Genomic DNA, 6,000 nt, shown 5'->3' on the forward strand with positions numbered 1-6,000 from the left:
CGAACCGAACAAAATTTAAAATTGAAAGTTTTTGAGCATGAAAGCGACTTAGCTGGTTAATGTGCTCAGTGTTGATGACGCGATTCGGGCTTGTGGCGGGACGAAGATGCCCATTGATCTGTGACAGATCCGACAAGGTTCGCAGTCCTCGGCATGGCCGAGGTCCCAGCCACCCAGCCCGAGGTGGCCGAGCGAAGAGCTCGGCATTCCACAGAGGTGAAACCCCCAGTCTGGCCGCGGTGATGGAGCAGGTCGGCGGGTGACACCGGAGTCTCCGACCAAGTGGGTTGATGAAGCGACGACGCGGGGTTGCCAACACAGGGCAGCGGGTCAAGGTGACAACACAATTTGGTCGACGGAGGTGACAGCGTGGCCCGGTCTAAGTAAATTGTCTGCACAGATAAAATAGTGCAAACCAAAAATGATAAAAAAATGCATAGTTTATTTATGCGAAGTTGATAATTCAACGAATATAGCCTGGGTGCCGAGGACGGTGTCGACGCGGGTCATTAATGCCACGGTGAGGGCACGATGAAGCCTAAATTCATAGGGCACAGGTCGGCAGGGCGACACCCGGAGCCCCATCGTCGCCCGATGTGTCACAAACAGGTCGGCGATGTGGATGTCGGTTCGGAGAAACGATGGTGCGGCAAAGCCGAGGTGACGACGTAGACCAGTCGACATCGGTTTATCTGTGCACATAAAATAGTGCCAGACAAAAGGAATAACAAGTAGTGATAATAATAATATACTTTTTTGAAAAAAGTTCTTATACTTAATTAACTTAAGAGAAGTAAATAATTAAATAAAAAAATGGCCTGAGCGCCAAGGTCGGCACGGCAGAGTGGCCGCATGGAGATGTCGGCAGAGGGACGCGAGCCGAGGTGACGCCTGAACTTTGTCGATGCAGGCGGAATGAGGACGTCGGCTCGCCACGACATTGTCTACATGCATGAAGTAGCACAAGACAGGTAATAATAATAAAAGTAATTAAATATAATTTTTTATAGAATCATTTATGCAAAAAAATTATTAAAAGAGAGGTGGCCTAGCGTGATGCCATTGTCGACACAGGGCGTCGGCGCAGCGAGGTGACAAAATCCGGATTCGCACGGTCGCCCGAGTTGCGGACGCAATGCGCACGGGGCCGCGACGGCATATTGGATCGCCCTGAAACGGCGGCCGAAGTGTAGAACTGATTGCAAAACCTGTAGGGCCAAGAGTCGCTGACCAGCAGAAAATACTTTTTGAAATATTATTAATATGCATATCGCGAATAACTTAGAACGATTGCACCTGGTGATTTATCCAATGACGTCCATACTGATGGCAGGCGAGAGACGTCCTGGCCAGAGTGCCTCAAAACTACATCTGGCCGACCAATATACGGAGCGGCCGATCTGAATGCGGATGCTGGTTTGGCGAAGGCTCTAACGCGTAGGTCGGCTGACCGAGGTGACGACAGGATATGGTCACAGTCGAATTTTGATGTCTACCAGACCGTGAACGAGGAGTCGGTCGGCGAGAACTTGGCCAGATCGAAGGGTCGGCCAAATAACTCTGCAAAAAATAGTGTATCACAAACCAACCAAAAATATTCTGCACGTAATAATTTTACGTGATGAACGAATAGTTAGGAAAAAAGCCTGCTTGACTACGACGACCGTAGCAGACCGAAGCGAGAAGAGAAAGCGGTCTGGACAGAACTAGTATCAACTAGTATCTAGAATATATTGGTTTTGATCTTGTACGTGGAGTAGTGGTACTCAAACTACTAGAACCTACCAATCAAATTAATCTAGGGTACCCCACTGTAAAACTATTAGCCAACTAGGTTAGTAGTACCCTAGTCTATGTACTTTTCAGCAAAAGGTAGAGAGGACCAACGGCTGAACCAAGGGCTGGAATAAAAAACAGAAGGAAGGAAATCTTCCCTGGTATGCTCGACCGAGGTGAGGTGTGATCGGCCCATGTGGTCCTCGGCTGGGTCGCCGCTTTTTTACAATGATCCACGCAGCGGATTTGCAACCCTAAGCTGCCGATGCATGCACGCGTTTCTTCAGGAGTCTGCGTGGCGCGCGGGGTAGCACATCCTTGCGATTAATTTTGCTTTCAGTAACCGCAACAGTGTCTGGATCGAACGTACTGTCACGCGATGGGTACGACCGCCGTCGTTCAAATTTTTCTGATCCTGGTTTGACTGCAAACAAAATAGCCCAATTCGGCAGCAACGATTTGCGAAAAGAGATGATTTAACAGATCTAATTTAAAGAATATCACCTGATTATCCCATCAATTCGTGATGAACACCCAGCAGGCTCTCAATGAAAGCATCAATGTCGGTTCAATATCCGGCGTATCTCATAGTAGGGGTCCTAAGCTAGGCTTCTCGGAGCGATGGTAACATGGACATGGGATTTTACCCAGGTTCGGGCCCTCTTGATGGAGGTAAAACCCTACATCCTGCTTTTGATTATATTCATATGGTGTGTAGTACAGAGTACATGTGTCTACCATGAGATTGATCTAATGAATATCAGGTTATCTATTGACTAGCCTGGCCTCGGTTTATATATGCACCGTAGGCCTAGGGTTTAGAGGAGTCCTTGTCTTGGGCGCCAAGTCTTGTGGGATCCTCCTTGTATGCGGCATGGCCTGTCCGAACTGGCCCAATAGTGAACCGCCATGGGGGTCCTCGGCCCGATCCAGCTGGTCGGGAGACGGCCTGGTGAGTGCCCCCTAGTCTAGGACACTCTCACCATCCCTCCACGGGGTCCTGTTCATCCAGCCCTCCACGGGGTCCTGTTCATCCACCCCCAACCGGCTCGATCAGGGTCCTGTTCATCCAGCGGCAACGGCCTCTACTACCACAGAGTCCTGTTCATCCACCCCCCCACTAGGAACTGTTCATCCAACCCCCCCCCCCCAACAACGCTCACTATTCATCAAGCGGCAGCATCGATCGGATTTTGTTAGCAGCAGTAGCGAAGGAATCTCTCGGGTTCAGTTAACAGCAAGGGATCGATCGGGGTTCAGTAATGTAGCTAGTGCAATCGCTCGGGTTTAGTTAGAGCCCAACGCCTCGCTCGGGTTCAGTTAGAGCGCAACGCCTCGAACACACGCGCGTACGTGTACGAGAGGAACGCGCAAACCTCCGTGTATCGCTCGGCCCCGACCACCCATCGTAACTGGGAACTCCCCGATATTTTCCTCGCCCTTGCTTCTACCATGTTTTTTTCGGTCATGGACGACCCAAAGAATGTCATGCAGCAGCGTCTCTGGCCCACCCAGGACGAAAAGCCCATTTTCTGTCATGATTTTTTGTCATAGAAGTAGGAGCCCACCACATCTATCATGATACCGGGTTTTGTCACAATTATCGTCATAGAAGTGTCATAAGCATGACAGAAAAAAAATTGTTCAGCCCAAAATGGCACGGATGTGTCTTTTTTTAGTGCTAAGGTTGATGCAATTGAGAAAATGCCATGTCCTAAAGATATCAACGGTATTCGTAGTTTCCTTGGTCATGCTGGTTTCTATAGGAGATTTATCAAAGACTTTTCTAAAATTTCTAGGCCTCTTACAAATCTTTTGCAAAAGGATATTCCTTTTTTTTTATGATGATTCCTCAGAAGCCTTCGAAACGCTCAAGAAAGCCTTAATTTTTGCACCTATTGTTCAACCACCTGATTGGAACTTGCCTTTTGAAATTATGTGTGCTGCTAGTGATTATGTGATGTCTACTACGCAACTTTATTCTTGTAGACACGTGTTGGGCCTCCAAGCGTAGAGTTTTGTAGGATAGTAGCAATTTTCCCTCAAGTGGATGACCTAAGGTTTAGCAATCCGTGGAAGGTGTAGGATGAAGATAGGAACCAAATAATAAAAAGTCTCTTGTGTCCCCAACACACCAAATACAATGCTAATTTGTATAGGTGCACTAGTTCGGTGAAGATATGGTGATACAAGTGTAATATGGATAGTAGATATTGATTTTTGTAATAAGAACAATAAAAAACAGCAAGTAGCAATTGATAAAACGGAGCACAAACGGTATTGCAATGCTTGAAAATGAGGCCTATGGTCCGTACTTTCGGCAGTGCAATCTCTCAACAATGCTAATATAATTGGATCATATAACCATCACTCAGCGTGCGATGAAGGATCACTCCAAAGTTCCTATCTAGTGGAGAACATAAGAAGAAATTGTTTGTGGCTATGCTTTCCGATCGATCTATCTAGAGTTCGTACTAAAATAACACCAAAGCAAATTCAGATTCATAATACTCAATCCAACACAAAGAACCTCAAAGAATTACCCAAGATTTCTACCGGAGAAACAAAACACGAGAACGTGTATCAACCCCTATGCATAGATTACCCCAATGTCACCTCGGGAATCCGCGAGTTGAGTGCCAAAACACAGATCAAGTGAATAAATATGATACGCCATTGTCACCACGAGTATTCATATGCAAGATATATATCAAGTGCTCTCAAATCCATAAAAGTATTCAATACGATAAAATGAAATCTCAAAGGGAAAACTCAATTCATCACAACCAGATAGAGAGGGCAAAGTACTATATGATCTGACTATATTAACAAAGCCCGCGATACATCAAGATCGTGACATCTCAAGAACACAAGAGAAAGAGAGAGATTAAACACATAGCTACTGGTACAAACCCTCAGCCCCGAGGGTGGACTACTCCCTCCTCATCATGGTGGCCGCCGGGATGATGAAGATGGCCACCAGAGATGATTTCCCCCTCCGGCGGAGTGCCGGAACGGGGTCTAGATTAGTTTCTCGTGGCTACAGAGGCTTGCGGCGGCGGAACTTCTAATCTAGGTGAGGGAGTCCTCGACTAAGGGGTCCTCCGGCGTCCGTCCTGTTACTCATTGGGCCGGACTGATGGGCTATGAAGACACGAAGACCGAAGACTATACCCGTGTCCGGATTGGACTCTACTTGGCGTGGAAGGCAAGCTAGGCGATTGATTATGAAGATTCCCTCTTATGTAACTGACCTCGTGTAACCCCAGATCTCTCCGGTGTCTATATAAACCGGAGAGCATAGTCCGGATAGGACAGATTGATTACCATATACTCATAGGCTAGACTTCTAGGGTTTAGCCATTACGATCTCGTGGTAGATCAACTCTTGTAACACTCATGTTCATCAAGATCAATCAAGCAGGAAGTAGGGTATTACCTCCATAGAGAGGGCCCGAACCTGGGTAAACATCGTGTCCCCCGTCTCCTGTTACCATCGATTCTAGACGCACAGTTCGGGACCCCCTACCCGAGATCCGCCAGTTTTGACACCGACATTGGTGCTTTCATTGAGAGTTCCATTGTGCAGTCGACGAAAAGATTCGATGACCCCTTCGATCATCAGTAATGATGCCGTCCAGCAAGAAACCTTCCTCCCCGGACAAATCTTTGTGTTCGGCGGCTTCGTACTGCAGGCCAACTCTCTTGGCCGTCTGGAGCAGATCGACAGCTACGCCCCTAGCCACTAGGTCAGATTTGGAAGCCTAAACTACGTCGCGGATACCCGTGGAGACTTGATCTTCAATGGATTCGAGACCGCGGCAGTTGCTTCCCCGTGCTCCGATGAACATGACGTAAATTTGTTATCGGACTACGTCCAGGAGAAGGATCTTGTTGCTGCAACGGCTTCAGAACCGAAGCAGACCGTGCCCTCCGAGGCCACAAAGCCTATGGCGTTGGAGCCGCACACGGACTCGACATCCCGCGATGCTCGCGTCAATGGAACTCCGGACTCGTATCCGGCCATACGTTCCGGACCAGATGCGCCTGTGGATTCCGAGCTGGATCGGTTATCGATTTTCAAATTTAGCGCCGCAGATATCTTCCAGCATTCGCCTTTGGGTGGCGTACTAAGCTCTTTGAAGAAATTGTCCTTAGAGGAAGACTCATAGCCGAACTATGTTCGGTTCGAGCTAGAGGCGGACGATGAGGAATTTTGCTTCC

The sequence above is a fragment of the Triticum aestivum genome, chromosome 5D (assembly GCF_018294505.1).
Source record: "Triticum aestivum cultivar Chinese Spring chromosome 5D, IWGSC CS RefSeq v2.1, whole genome shotgun sequence".
NCBI lineage: Eukaryota > Viridiplantae > Streptophyta > Magnoliopsida > Poales > Poaceae > Triticum > Triticum aestivum.